This window comes from Phyllostomus discolor, chromosome 2 (assembly GCF_004126475.2).
Source record: "Phyllostomus discolor isolate MPI-MPIP mPhyDis1 chromosome 2, mPhyDis1.pri.v3, whole genome shotgun sequence".
Taxonomy (NCBI): domain Eukaryota; kingdom Metazoa; phylum Chordata; class Mammalia; order Chiroptera; family Phyllostomidae; genus Phyllostomus; species Phyllostomus discolor.
In genome coordinates, this window is record NC_040904.2 from 192,085,522 (window position 1) to 192,102,211 (window position 16,690).

The 16,690-nt window shown below is 34.4% G+C and overlaps 1 pseudogene; it reads left to right on the forward strand.

The window, feature by feature from the left end:
* Window positions 1-441: 441 nt before the first annotated feature.
* On the forward strand, window positions 442-10,014 carry LOC114489341 (annotated as a pseudogene).
* The last annotated feature ends 6,676 nt before the right edge of the window (window positions 10,015-16,690 follow it).

Genomic DNA, 16,690 nt, shown 5'->3' on the forward strand with positions numbered 1-16,690 from the left:
ATTGTCAGGAAATATAATACTTCCTGAGTCGTTGATCAAAGACTACACCTTACAACAATGTCTGAAAAAATTAGTCCTCAGGTTTCATATTAAGACACTGTTTTGCAACTTTAAGCTCTGATCTTCATCAATGAAAATACATGCCAGCTAATCCCCTGCCCTTTCCCCCACACTTCCACAAGGCAACTGCACATCCTAGAAGAGTTCTACTGTGTGTCTGTTAAATGTGTCGCCTTTGCAATGGTTCTTGTCATTCCCTTGAAGACTGTCGGAAGCATTTTGAAACTCTGTTTCCACAGAGGACATTTGCTGTTTAGTTTGTAAAGTGGAACTTTTTACAGCCTTGCCTTGCCTTTGCTGTCTCCTGGAGTCCTTAGCCAGATGGAGTTCTGAGTCGTTTTCTCATTGGAGATCCATCTCTGCAGCTGAGTAACGTCAGGGATGGTGCCTGTGATGACAGTCCTTCAGTGTCAATACCTTGATGTGAATACCAACAAGATCCCCAGGAGAGTCAGTGTGGGTGGAGTGTGAGAAAAGAAATAGTACTGATTTTGCATTGGGCAAATGTGAAGTCTTGTTTTCATTTACTTAGAGATTTAAACAGGTGTTTCTGAGAAAATACTGGTTTTTAAAATGATATTCTATGTCTGACAATATATTATTGGTTGAAGCAATGAAAAGTAACAACTTTGCAAAAAATAAAGTAGTTCAGAATAAATCTTTAGAAAGTCAGATTCCACTGAAACATTTTAACACAGTTAGGTTAACTGTGAAAATTAAAATGCTGTATGAAAAAAACAATGCATCAATTTTAATGACAATTTCTAAACCCAGTACAGTTTAAAGATTGAGTGTTCTAAACTTGGAGGAATAGTAGTGTTAGCATATATGGTAATTAACTGTAATAAATTAATGTAATTAAGTCACAATTTTTAGGTGAAAGGAGAGAAGAGGTGCTATCAAATATTTTATTTTGAAAAATTGTAGAGTTCTAAGATATCATTTAAATTTTAATGTAATTTTTATACATTCAAAATGTGACATGACATAGTAAAGTTACCCAAAACTCAGTAAGTAATAATAACAATAGATCATTAATGAATTATTGAACATACTTTATACCAGTAACTTATAATTTATGTAATGATTAAGATGTGAAATCCCAAAAAAAGATAAATAAATGTGTTGACCATTTATGGCGGAACACTGTTGCTGCAAATGTCCAGAAAAATCCCTTGGCTTTCAAATTCTGTAATGGGTAGTAAAATGTAATAAATCAGAAAATGCAATTTTATAATTCAGTCACTGTATGCTGCAGTCAGTGAGATTTGGAATACAGTCTGTCTTTGAAATTTACAGTGTACAACCTTCAGTAATTAGTGTCTAGCAACCTAGTTTGCTAATCAAAGTCAGAATGAAAATACGTGAGATACAATGTATGTAAAACACTTAATAATCTACATTTATAAACTTTCCAGTTAATGGTTATAACACAGTTGACATGTTACTACTTTTACTTATATCAGACAGTGTAACAATTCCTGCCACAGGAATCTCTTACCAATGTGGCATCTCTTGTTGCAATGTGTTGTTCAATTTCTAAAAATGTTTCGATTGTTTATAATTAAATTTAAATAATCGTTTTCAGAGACTGCTAAATCTTGATTTTTTATTGCAAGTCAAGCAGCTTCTATTTAACTAAAATGCATTTTTGAAGAATTATATTTGACCTTCATGATTTGATTAATTCATTTTAAAAATCTATGTTATGGTTTGGATTAAATATAAAATAATACGCATATATTATTATATCAGTTAATTACAAAATCCAAAGTTAAGTGCTCCTTGTCAGGATGCTTACAAATTTCCATTTAAGTTATCCTGATTTTCAAAGTGAAATATGCATGTGGTATGCTTCTTAGTAATTTGCACAGGCAAAAATTTTTCAAATTTTACTCTTTACCCTAAAGTATACAAAAATGAATACCAATGTTTTCTTCAATTTTATTGTGTATTAATTGTACTTCATTTGAAACACATCTAGCATTTGTACTTTCCCATTAAATGACTACAGTCAGTAGAGACACAGGAGAGTAGAGACACATACCTCCGGGAGCCAGAAAGCCGTGCATCCTTCACAGGAGACCTGCTGACTCCCATCTACAAGCAGTGTCTGTGGTCCTCACACACTGCCCCCTGAACACTGAGAGTGAGGCAAAAGTAGAAAAAATATTTCTCATCACTGTGTCACTTAAAGTTTGAACAGGAAATTCTTACACTTGGGCAATTTTAAGATGGTTTATCTCATCACACACCTCCAGAATACAGGAGACTGTGAGCTTGTCGAATGTCATTTAGTTTGCGCATTTGTAAGTGCCCCTGAGAAGTCACTTGCATACTTCCAAAGATTTCTGGAACAAAAAAAAACTTGTCCACCTACTCTTAATTCTCTTCCACCTTGAAACATACAAACACGGAAAATTTAGGCCTTGTTAAGAGGACCTTAGATGTTTTAGTCCTACTCTTGGACAGTGTTGCTAATGCTGGCATTACTTCAATTTATGTATACACTCCTTGTCTCTTAGTTATAATGGAAAAAGATAAGATCACAGTCCCATTAGCAATAGGTACTCAATGATATTTGTCACTAATATTCTGAGGAATGACTGCGTTTTCAACGTAAGATAAGTGTCACAAATATTAATGTCCAAACTTACCTCCTTAATCTCTCTGCCCTTGTTTTTTAAACGACTGCACTAAATTTGTTATAAGGAATTTATATGCTCCCCGATAAAAATAAGTGTCTCTAAGAAGGAGAAAACACTAAACAACATTGCACTCTACTATAATGAAGAGATTGAAATGTGAAATTGCTACTCATTTTATTATTCACTGATTCATCCTCTAATCATAAATAGCTGTCTGTATTTTAATAGAAATATTTGTTGTAAATGGCAAAAGCCAATTTGTTTTTTTACTATGTATCACTGTAGTTATGTTATAACTACGTAGAGAGAAAAAATATAATTTTAAAAAATTTTATATAACCAAAATGGTGGAAGGCACAAAGAGTAGTTTTGAAAACACAAGGAAATGACACATGAGTCTCAGAAGAAATAAATCATTAAATGGGAGTCACCTAGGATGTATCAAATGGAAATATTTTTATCAGTCTCATATTGTATCAAGAAAAGTGGAAATGTTTAACCATCATTGATAAGTTATAATGGAAAGTACCATATGGTCCACCAATCCCACTTCTGGGTACATATCCAAAGAAAGACATAATTATTATGAAGGAGTATCTGTATTCCCAAGTTCCTTGAAGCATTATTCACCATAATTAAGGTATGAAAGCAACCTAAGTGTGTTTAACAGATGAATGGATTAAAAGAAATTATACACACACACGATGAAATATTATTCAGCCATGAATAAAGAAATTTCTCTCATTTATGACCAGGATGAACCTGAAGGCATTTTGCTGAGTGAAATAAGTGAGACACAGAAAGACTAATGCTGCATGGTATCATTTACAGGTGAAACTTTAAAATAACAAATTCAGAGAATAATGGTTGTCAGGGGCTGGGAGTAAGAATATAAGGAGAAGTTAGTAAAAGGTATAAACTTTCACTTGGAAGATGAAGAAGCCTAAGGATCTAATGTATCACTTGGTGGTGACAGTTGACAACTCTGTATCACATTACTAAAGTTCATTCAGACATGTTCTGAAATGTTCTTACCAAAGGGGAAAAAGGTAACAAATAAACCACAGATCATAAAACTTTCAATTGATATGCAACCCTGCTGCATATGAGAAATTCTAAAAGAAAATTCTACTAATTGGTAGTTACAAAATTGTTATGAGGATGTAAAGGATAGGAAATATAGTCAATAATATTCAAATTATCAAATAAAGTACACAGTAGGGACTAGACTTACTTGGGGATCACTTCATAAGTTATATAAGGGTCTGACCACTATGCTGTACACCTGAAACTACTCTACAATGTTATTGGGTGTCAACAGTAATTGAAATATAAAAATTAAAGTAAAATTGCATTTGCAAAAATAAGAAGACATTCTGTAATATGGTTTGATCTCATTGTATAGATGCAATTTTTGAAACCCCATGAACAACATCATTACTTATTTCCTGTTATATTCTGAAAATAATTGAGGTCAGAAAATCATGGGATGAAAAGTATGGTCTTTAAACCATGCAATTCATTAACACAAAAGAACAGAAAAGCTTTCCTATAAGGTTGGTTCTCTTTTCATTTTAATGCTGTTTTCTTTAGCAATGCAGGAGCTTCTTATTTTGATGAGATCCTATTTGTTTGTTCTTTCCCATGTGTCCCTTGCTCCAGAGGACATATCAGTGAAAATGTTGCTGCATGGAGTATCTGAGATTTCCCTGCCTATGTTCTCCTATAGGACTTTAATGCTGTCATGACTTACATTTAAATCTTTTTTCCACCTTGGATTTATTTTTGTGTATGGTGTAAGTTGATACTCTTTTCATTTTTTGCATGTAGCTGTTCAGCTCTTTCAACGCCATTTATTGAAGAGAGTATTTTAACTCCATTTTATGCTGCTGCCCCATTTGTCAAATATTAATTGACCATGGAGACTTGGGTTTATTTCTGGGATCTCTATTCTGTCCCATTGGTCCATGTGCCTGTTTTTATGCCAGTACCAGGCTGTTTTGATTATAGTGGCCTTGTAATCCAGTTTGGTATCAGGTATTGTGATCCCTCCTACTTTGCTCTTTTTTCTCAAAATTGCTGCAGCTATTCAGGGTCACTTAGTGTTCCATATAAATTTTTGAACCGTTTGTTCTATATCTGTGAAATATGCCATTGGTACTTTAATAGGTATTGCCTTGAATCTATATATTGCTTTAGGTAGTATGAACATTTTGATGATGTTAATTCTTCCAGTCCATGAACATGGTATATGTTTCCAATTGTGTCTTCTTTAATTTCTTTCTTTAGTGTTGTGCAGTTTTCTGAGTACAAGTCATGTAAACATATTTGCCAATAATACCTCAGACAAAGTTTTGATCTCCAAATTATATAAAGACCTCACATGACTCCACTCTAAAAAGACAAGCAATCCATTAAAAATGGGCAAAGGACTTGAACAGACACTTCTCCTAGGAGCACATACAGAGGTTCCAGAGACATATGAAAAGATGCTCAGTATTGCTAGCCATCAGAGAGATGCAACTTAAAACCACATGAGACACCACTGCACACCAGTCAGAATGGCCATCATAAACAAATCAACAAACAACAAATGTTGGACAGGTTGTGGAGAAAAGGAAACCCTTGTGCATTGTTGGTGGGAATGCAGCCTAGTGTAGCCACTATGGATAATAGTATGGAATTTCCTCAGAAAACTAAAAATGGATCTGCCTTTCGACAGAGCAATTCCACTACTAGGATTATATTGTAAGAATCCAGAAACACCAATCCAAAAGAACCTATGCACCCCAGTGTTCATAGCAGCACAATTTACAATACCCAAGTGCTGGAAGCAACCCAAATGCCCATCAGTAAATGAATGGATCAAAAAACTATGGTACATTTACACAATGGAATTCTACATAGCAGGAAAGAAGAAGGAGCTGCTACCCTTTGCAACAGCATGGATGGAACTGGAGAGCATTGTGCTAAGTGAAATAAGCCAGGTGGTGAAAGACAAATACTATATGATCTCACAATTAAACAGGCACCTAATCAACAAAATGAACAAGCAAGCAAAATATAACCAAAGTCACTGAAATTGAGAGCTGGCTAACAGTGATCAGAGGCAAGAGGGGAGGGGATTATAAGGGAAAAGGGTGAAGGGTTTGCAGGAACTATTAGAAAGGACACGTGGACAATAACCAGGGGGGTGGAAACAGGGGAGAGAGGTGAGGAGGGCTGGTATGGTGGGGAGGGGTGGGGAAAAAGGTCGAAAACTGTACTTGAACAAAAATAAAGATGTTAAAAAAAGGAAAATAATCAGCCCTGGCTGGCATAGCTCAGTGGATTGAGTGCGGGCTGCAAACCAAAGTGTCACAAGTTCTATTCCCAGCCAGGGTACATGCCTGGGTTACAGGTCATAACTCCCAGCAACCGCACATTGATGATTTTTCTCTCTCTCTATCTCCCTCCCTTCCCTCTCTAAAAATAAATTTAAAAAAATCTTTAAAAAAAAGAAGGAGGGATCTGATAAAAAAAGAAAAATAATCAAAAGGTGCAAAACTGACTTTTATGCATTTTAATCATGATAAGATTAACAAATAATTACTTCAATAAGTACTAAATTTTTTCTAAATTTCACCTTTATTTGTTTCATTCAAAATAAAAAAAGTTACCGGAGCAAAAAAAAAATTAGTACTCTAAGCCCCAAATTTATATGCATTGCACTTTCTGAGATTATGACACCAGATCCTACAACCTTTTCTCTAGTCAACTCACTTGACCTTTTGTCAGTGAAGGGCACTGGGGGAAAGGACTCTCCTTCCTGGTTTCATGGTGGTTTCTCTCCTTTGGCTCCAGTGCTGTGGCTGACATCTGCATGCATGCAGGGAGTTCTTGTGGTAGTCACCTTCCAGCAAGTTTCTGGGACTAGTGACAACCAGAACTCCCCTTCTCCAGCCTGGGCTTGCTGACACATTGTCAGAGAAGTCATCCTACTTGTCAGTCACAGTATGAGATCCATCCTCACCCACATTAGCCTGTGGACTGGGACCTGCTCACTCCTAGAGCCATCCACTGAACGTGTCTGCTGGAGAGTTTTCTGCATTGACACTGTCTGCCACAAAGTCTGCAACCCAGTACTGTCGGGAGCCCACAAACAGCTGACCTTTGGCACAGTAGGGTCGGGTGAGACGCATCTGCACAGCAGAGGCGACTGTGGTCGGATCTCCTGTCTATCTGTTTCTTCCTGCATGCCTGTCCCTATTAGCATCAGGTGGTGAGATTTTTGGACACCTGTGCTTTATAACAGAAAACCTTGCATGATGCCGCTGATTCTGCATGAAATGACTTGCTGACCACTAACTAGAAGCCTCTAATAATCCTCATGCTGCCCACCCCTTCATCTGGAAAATTAAGGATAGATTTAAACTATGGGCAAACTAGCTGCCAGAACGCTGAAGGCAGCCATTGCTAGGAATGTCTAGGGAGTCACCATTCAAAAGCTCTAGATTTATTAGAACCACTGCCTTTCCCATGCCTTTCCCATGTCTTTCCTTGGGCAGGAGCGGTTATTGATGGGACCAGGTAAATAGAGGAGGAAGAAGTTTTAATTTAAATATAATAATCTTAGTATATGGAAATATAATATGCCCCCCAATATGTAGTTAATAGATCTAGGTAAAACATCATTTATCTAATTTAGACAATCTAATTTCTATAAACAATAACTAATTTTTAAATCACTCCTTGTACCCCTTTGATTTAGACCAATCTATAGAAACTTAGTAGATATTTAATTATAATCAGCATTTGAAAGTTTGTGCTCATATAGCTTCGTTGGCTATCTGATTAATGATCATCTTGTTCAAAGTAACCTTTGTTTAATATGGTCAATCTGTGGGACTTCCTGTACTTTTCGGTTATTTCTTTGTTTAACATAATTGATCTGTAAAATCTTCTGTATTTTTTGATGTTATTTCTATGGTAACCATTTTTGTATTAATAATCATATTATGTAATGAATATTGTATAACCTCCCCTATAAAAATAAAGATTGATTTTTCTTGGTGAGTCAGTCAGGTCTAGAGAGCCTGGCTGTCCTCTGGCACCACATCTGGTGTCTGCCTCTTTGCCTTAGCTGTGCATCCTTCGGGGACCCTGAGACCCCGCCGAGGCTGGACCCCAGCACAGTACTGAGGAGGAAGCCCTGGGTCTCATATAATCCTTCCATTTGGTAATCTTCCTTGATTAACCACACAGTACATTTTGTAATCTTCTTCTACCCTTCTCTGCAGGCTGTGCCCCCAAAATACTTAATAGTTCTTTAAATCATCCCTGGTTTCTCTCTTCTGACTCAACTGCTATACATACCTTGTTATCCTGATATGTTCAGTCCTCATTTTCAACATTCAAAGGCTGGGGAAAGTTATATTCAAGATGTGTCTACAATTATTCATGTTATTTTAGACTTCGATATAATAGTACTTAATATTACAATTCATAATTTCTACTTGATATATTTAATAAGTAACAAAAGATTTAAAAATGTTTAATAGGTATCTGGATATATATTTTAAAGATTAACATAAATATAGATTTTAAAACAATTCTTCAGTACCAAGGATGAAGGATCAGAAAAACTATGGACTTTAAGTGACCACGATGTGCCAGTGCAGACTCCTTCTCAGTAACAAATGTCCTGTTCTGCTGAGTGATGCTGATAGTGGGGATGCTCTGCATCCAGGTGGACAGGGGGAACATGGGAAATGTCAGTGCCTTCCTTTTATTTTTCTGGTGAAACTAAAACTGGTCTGAAGATAATTTCTTAAAAATCAGTTTTACAAAAATAATTGCAGCATTCTGAAGAACCTAGAAATTTGTTCTGTAGGGATGATGAGGGTAACATTATACCAAATTTAGGTAACCTAATATGACTGGTGCTTGCAAATATATCTACTGTTTACTAAACAGGATTCAGAACAGAATTTGTGTGTCTTAAAATTTCCAGTTACACAATTCTTGTCCAACTCTGAAGTTTTTGAAATCCTGAAATGCAGAGATAGGAAATTATTAATCTGGTGATATATGTTAACATTTTAGTAAATAAATGATTCACAGTAATAGTTACATAGTAAATCTTAATATGTCTTAAATATTTCTAAAGAAAAACCCACTTAAATATTTTTTCACATACTGTGCACACATTGCATTTCATTTCTAAGATTAATTCCTCATTTGAAAGCATGAAGGAATAAATATGTGAGTTCTAAAGAAACTTACACTTCAGGAGAGAGAGCTGTGCCAATTGTCCACACCCAAGAATTAGTATTATTTCTCTGGGTCAATCCAATCCATGGAACTATTTCCAATATGTTCAAAAACTTCTATGAAAAAACATATTTTATAAAAAATTAAGTAAAAGCTGATATATTAATCTGTATTTGTAAAAACAAATCAAGTTGGCTCATAGTTAGAGGAGGAGGTGACATCTATGTAAACTGCACAGCCCATCGACATCTGATGGCATTAGTGAATAAGCAATCAGTCACATCCTGAGATCTAGGACTTGTTGGTCACCCCACTCAGCTGGTCCATCATATCCAACATGCAAAGATCACATGACCTTGTGTAGAAAATAAAGGACTCTGAATCAACGTGGAACACATCAAGAATCACCTGACTGGAGACAACAGCTGCACAAGAAGCAACCGTATTAAAACCAACTGGTCAAAGGAACAGAGAAGTCCATGGAACAGTCTGTATCTCTTCCCATCACCCTCAGTGAACAGTGTGAAAGAAAAGTACAGGTTAATTTTTAGTGGCTGAATTCACAGTATCACTGACCAACTCTCCAAAGGCCAGCAGCTGAGAGAGGGAAAGAGTGTTTTGCATGAGTGGGGAGCCTGTGCCAGAGCATCTGGTGGATTTACTGAGGAGAGTACAAAAAAAGGAATCCTGTGTTCTGGAAAAGCCAAACTCACCCTCAAGGTCAAGTGCAGGATGAGGGAATTACAGAGGATGACCTCCATCTCATTCATCAGAGAGACTTCTTTTAGGCAACTTGAGGCTGATATTATGGATATTGATAAACTTTTTAAAGATCTGGGAATGAAAATTCATGAGCAATGAGGTATAATCACATAGAAGCCAGGTTGAAAGTACAGGGGTGCATGTGCAACAAGCCAACCAGCACCGGTCAAGGGCAGTAGAATATGAGAAAGAGAACCATTCATGTTGCTGTGAGATGCACAAGACTTCAAAGAAAACTACAAATCTACAACTGCACTAGTATGGGAGAGTAAAATAAAAGTCTAAACCTTTATATTTTATTTATTTTTTAACAATTGTATTTATTTTTAGAGAGAGAGGAAGAGAGGGAGAAAGGGAAACATCAATTAGCTGCCTCTCCTATGCTGGATCCGTCACTCATCCTGCAAAATCACAGGCAGGTGCCCTGACTGGGAATCCAACCAGTGACATTTCCCTTTACAGAATGATGCCCACAGGGCCACACCAGTCAGGGCAACCTTTATATTTGTAATGACTGTATTATAAGGCTTTTGCCCATGGTTTTTATTTGTATGTTTTGAATTTCAATGCAGATTTCATTAATGTTAAACAATAAGAATGATTTTGGACTCTAATAAATTGGCATTAGAAAAATGTAACATTGATATTTCCAGAGAACACATTTTGAAGAGTAACTTTTTAAAATGTGTTTTTTGCTTACAGTTCTCATTCAATATTGATTTGGACCTGTGTATACTTTGAGAGATGAGGACCCCAATTGAATTGGGGCCCATCTGACTCTGACACCACACATATTTATTAGGATATTGTTGACTATATTCTCCATATTGTGTCTGCATTGCTGTGACTGTTTTCAGAACTGATCATTTTAAAAAAACAACTTTTTGATAAAAGTTTCAAAATGCACAAGTTTTGGGGCTATACATAATATTCATACATAGATAATCATTTTTAACATTCTTCATTTTAAAAGGAATTAGATGTGTACCAATTAACTCAATTCCCTTTTTAAATCAATGTTATTGCTTATTGCTTTATTTTTATTGATTTGAAAGAGAGAGAGAGTGAGAGAGAGAGAGAGAGAGCAGTCAGTTAGTCAGTCCACTTAGTGTGGTGTTCCTAGGCAGCTTTTTGTATGTGCATGATGGGGCATCAACCAGCACCCTGCGTGGTTTCAGATGATGTTATAAGCAGCTGACCTACCTGGAATGAGCCTGTGTCAATGTTGTTTTAACATTCTAATCAGAATATAGAAAGAGAATTAAATAGGTTATAGTTTGCATTTTATGAGACTTCAAATGGAATCAAATAAAATATTAAGTAACTAAATTGTGTATTTGCCACCTATCTAAAGATGATTTGAAAAATGAAAAACCAAGTATAGTTAATTTTTTCTAGGTTATAGTGCTTCAATTTATAATATAGTTTTAGATATTGGGCACATTAAGAAAATGTATTAGAATGATTAGGTGAATGGACAAACACTGCAATTTTACATCTCTGAAATTTAATCAAAGATTAAAAATAACATGAGTATTTATTTTTGGAAAAAGAAGCTAGAGATTCCAGTGAAAATAGAGCAAATTTGTAGTATTTATGTCTAAGACTGCTCCCATGTATCCTCTGATCCCCATCTCAGTTCCTGAGTAAGAAACTCAGATTTCACTGTTTGGGGAGTGCAAAAACATCACTGGTGTTGCCACAGGCGAAGTCTGATTAGCTATGGAAGGCGTGGTTAAACTGCCCATTCTTTCTTCAGGTCAAAGGCTGAATTTACTAAATTAAAAGTAAGGAAGATCATCCTTTTTCTAGTCTATGTGAAGCACAGTGCCAGCCATAAGTATAACAGGTAGGTACTCAATGTGAGAGCACAGTACAAGAGGTGATGTTAACTCCCTACACATACTTGGTTGATGGGAAAAATTTTGGACTGTGTAGAAGAACCAAAGATGATACAATAAAAAAATGTAACTCAAAGTTATTTGAGAATGGATTTTAAAATTATGCGTACTACCTTAAACACACACACACACACACACACACACACACACACACACAAGTACAACACGTAGCAGAGGGTAGAGCCATACTGACTTGAGGTATTTGAAAACATTTTTAAAAATCCTTTGTTGTCAAGTAAGCTATGCAGGCCCAAAGGGAATCCCAGTAATTAAGCCTAAAAGTAAAATAATAAGAAGAATTTTAAAAAACTGAGTAAGCACACTTCAAAAGAGATGATTCTACAGTAATAGTTTACTGAAGTTACAAAAATATTAATCTAATAAGCATGTAGGAGGATTCATGTTTATTATACTATGTTATTGAAAATGTAGACTTACCAAAATTTTGAAACCATGCAAAGAAGCTAAAAAATATCTTCCATACTCAGAAGGATAAATCAGAGACACAATACAACTTTCACTGCGATAAGATGTTGGATTTTTTATACAAATATTTAATAGTAGTTATCATAAATATGTATTTACCTAAAATGTATTTTAAAAACTATGTTCAGATAACTCTATGGCAATATGATGGCACTGACAGAACAATTAGTAAAATAAAAACTGTATGAATTAATCAAATAAAATTATCAGTTGATAATTTTACATTGCCTACATTACAATATTCAAAACATTTACATAAATATTGAGATGTAGAAGAAAGAGTTGACAAAATAAAGATAAAGTGATAGAAATGGTATATCCTGAAGGTGGAGGGAAAGGGAGAGAAAAACTAACAGAGCCTCAGGGACCTTTATAGAACTTTATTAGTAAAACCCACTTAGGTATGCTTATTCCCTGTGAACAAAAGAAACACAAAAGAAGAGAGAAAAACAATTTTTGAGACACAATGAATGATCATCCTCTTAAATTTTATGGTAAAATATATACACCCATGTATATAAAGTTGTTTATGTAGAAAAGATCATTTGCTATAAATTACGCCAAATCAACTATGTAATGATGTTAAAAATGTATGAACTTGACCTCTACCACACAGCATCACAAATGCAGCATCAGAAAAATATACATTCTCAAAGTATTATAGACCTAAAAGTAAAATAAAGAAAAAAGATAAACCATAAAGAGTAATGCAGTAGATTATCTTTATGAACTTTGACCAACTTGTGAAACATGTCCAAAATAATCACCAACATCCAAAATGAGATATTGGACAATGGTAACATTAATAAATCTCGATCATTAAAACACTACAATATGAGAAGAAAAATGTAATTAACAGGTAAGAAAGCCATTTGTATCTCACAAATTCAAAAAAGAGTCATATGGAAAATATAACTACTTCTAAGAATGAAAATAATGAGTAACATACAGGAGAAATGGTCAAGAGACATGAATGGGCACTTCTCATTCTCACAGTACAGAAATCCATAATGAAGGGTGCTCTGAGACATGTGTTCAATTGATCAGTATAAGGAAAATACCCATTAAAGTCATGATGATGCGTTTATATAATGATCAGAGCTGATGGCATTAAAAGCTGTGGCAGTACTAAGCTTTGGATCATGAAAATATTGGATGTAATGTGTATTTATACAATAAACTAGAGAGTGCAGGGATAATTTACATACACATATATTTCTGACCCTGCAATTTTTATTTAATGCAAAATAGCAAAACATTTTACTTATACACATATGCCATTCGAACAACCATGTTTATAAATTAATATTATACTATTACAAAAATAACATATAGCATATCAACTCATATATTATATGTATTATTATGTATCAACTATTTTAAATGTGTATTTGGAAAAAAGAAATACACAAAGATTTTTATTAAATAATTATTCTTAACAACTGCATACTAAAAATATCTCTATTCTGAGTAGAACAGATTAAAGAATGCCTGGTATATACAATATAGCAGTGAAAATTAACAAACTTCAGGTACATTCAATAATGTGGATTAATTGAAAAAATACTATGAGGAAGTTAATGGAGACATGTACAATGCATAATTAATGACTCCCATTACGTAAAATTCAAGATTAGGCAAAGATAATTTGTGATATATAATCTCAGAAAACTGGTTAAGTGAGGTGAGAGGACACATTACGAGAGAGTGCACAGGAGCGGGCTGGCAACACTGATTTCATGACCGATTGCAGCCTGCAACATGCACAGTCACATCTACAGTCTCCGTGATGCACAGTAAAATGAAGTAGCAAACTTTAGAAAGAAAGCATTTATAGAAGCATGATTGTCTATGAAAATCAAGAACTGAAAATTACCAAATGAACATTAATGGCATAAAATATGAATAAAATATTATAAATTCAAACAATAAAATACTGTTTTTACAATAAATTACAGATATATACAGAAGTATGAATGAACTCTATAGAATATAAAATAAAATACTCTTAAGTAAAATGTTGGAAACATTAAAAATCTTACCATTTCTTCCTCATTATCTATATAGAGCAGGTTAGAGCTCTTAGAAGCACAGGCCATCAAACTCTCATTCCATGTTTTTCCTTCAGTGCTCATGTAATAGCAGTTGTTGGAATACATTAACCACTCTGGTGGACATCGACCACAATGATATGCTGAGGAAATACTAGGTACTGCTATCCAAGAACAATATGAATTGTAAAATGGAAATTAATTTCAGTATTTGCATAGGTAGAGACAAATTAGTGCACAGTATATGCATATACCCTCACAGGCTGGCATATATAAAGCATAATACACTCATACACACTCACACACACTCACAGAGAAGGGTCAGCCCCTCACTCCCTCATTCATGTGCCCATATTAAGCAAACACACAAAATGAAAATATCCACCTTGTATATGTCCTGAAAGTCAATGAAAGAAACCACATTTTTAGAAACCAAAATTATCTTTCAGTCAAATGGCAACAATGAGTATGATGAAATTAAATGAATATTTCTTCATATTTTTGCATAAGAAATGCACTCTTCTACACTCATTTTATATATGGTTATTGCCCAGTACTATAATTTATGTTCCCTTGATCTCCCCAAAAAACCTATGAACTTGGATGTGTTAGAGACAAGGTAGGAGCTGTATTGATATCAGAACACAGGAAATAATTAGGTACCTTTCTGGTTCCCTGTTGTCTGGTTCTCTCCTGTACCTATCCGGCTCCCTGTTAAAATAATATATAATTTATATTATGCACAAGAAAGAAGAATTTTTCTGCACCAGTATCACATTAGCTAGCAAAAGAAGTAGTCAGTATAAAAAAGTAATGTTGATGTACATAAATCATAATACGTTTGTTCCTTACTTTGAAATGTGATAAAATTGTCTAGGATTAAAATAATCTGAAATAAAATTGATTTTACCAAGAGAAATTAACGAAGCTATGTCAATTTGGGGAAAATATTTCATAAGCCTTGAGAAGGAAACTTCACCATCTCTTACAGTTATGGTCTAATCAATACAAAGAATTTATTTGTATTTTTCAATAAAGGTCCTAAAGAATGACTTGAATTATAATAGAAAGATATATACTGATATGTGGGATATATACATATATATTTATACATTACTTTCTAAAATGTTCTGATATTTATACCTTGGACAAATTTTGTGCAGAGTAACAATTTTGCTCCTAGTCTACAGGCATACTTTAAAACAAGTGTTTATTCTACAATATTATGAAGTGCTCAGAGGCACTGAGGAACATAAAAATAGTGAATTTTTAACTGAACACAATTTGAATTATAAAACAAAAACTTACATATGTGCATAGGTATATGCATACATCAGCACAATATTATGTACACGTACAGGCTGGTACATATTAAAAAAAAGCATTCGTATACGAATCATGGAGAAAGGTCATCTCTCATCCCCTATTGTTTGTGCCCATATTAAAAGACATATAAACAAATATGTCCAGTCTCTAATGCCTAGGATGTAAATGAATGCAACCACTTCTTATGTAGCATAGTAATGATATTCGTTCATCCTTTAGAGCTGTAGGACATATAAGCTAGTTGGTCTCAATGGGTAAGTGATTTTATTTCATTAACTTATTTTTGAATCCTCACATGAGGATATGCTTATTGATTGTAAGGAGAGAGGAAGGGAGAGAAAGAGGAAAAGAAACAGTGATGTGAGAAAGAAGTATTGATGAGTTAACTCTTGTAAGTGCCCTGAACAGAGATGAAACATGCAACCTGGGATGAGCCTTGACCAGGGAGCAAACCCACAATCTTTTGGTGTGTGGGATGACAGTCAAATCAGCTGAGCCACTGAGCCAGACATGGATATGGTAATTTTAAATGTATGCTACTTCATATTACATGAGAAAAAATCACTCTCCTCTAATCATTTATGAAAATTTATTGCTATATTTCATCATTTATATTCTCCCTCATAAGTATATTTTATTTGTGCCTTCCCTAAGACAGAGAAAATATAAAGGGTACTAAAAACAACTTTCAAAATTAATAATGTATCTTTTTCCATCCTTGCTGCTGTGGACAAATTGTGCCTCCCCAGTTTTACAGTGCATAGAAAATGATAGTGACTCTCAAAATAATAATTAATACTGATAGAATCAAAGCACCATCATTTTGGTTTCTTAGTTTGAAATTTGGTGTACTGTTTAGGAGCAGAGAAATCTGAAATAAAATTGATTTCACCAAAGCAAGTAATACAAAAGTAAAGATTTAGGGGAAGAATATCTCAAAAGAATTTGGATCACATGTTATCATTTCTAAAACTAGTGGTTTAAACAATCCCAAGAATTAATTAGGAATCCTTAGATTCCTAATGCATATATTTGAGTAATGAAATAAAAATATACAAATGGATATGAAAAGCTCTTTACAATCATTCTATTTATGCACTTGAAAAACTCAGAATGGCATTCCACATTTATCTAAATTCTTACTTTACAGTGAAAGCTCTATTCTATAATATATTAAAATATTTAGCAGCACATAGATTCATTA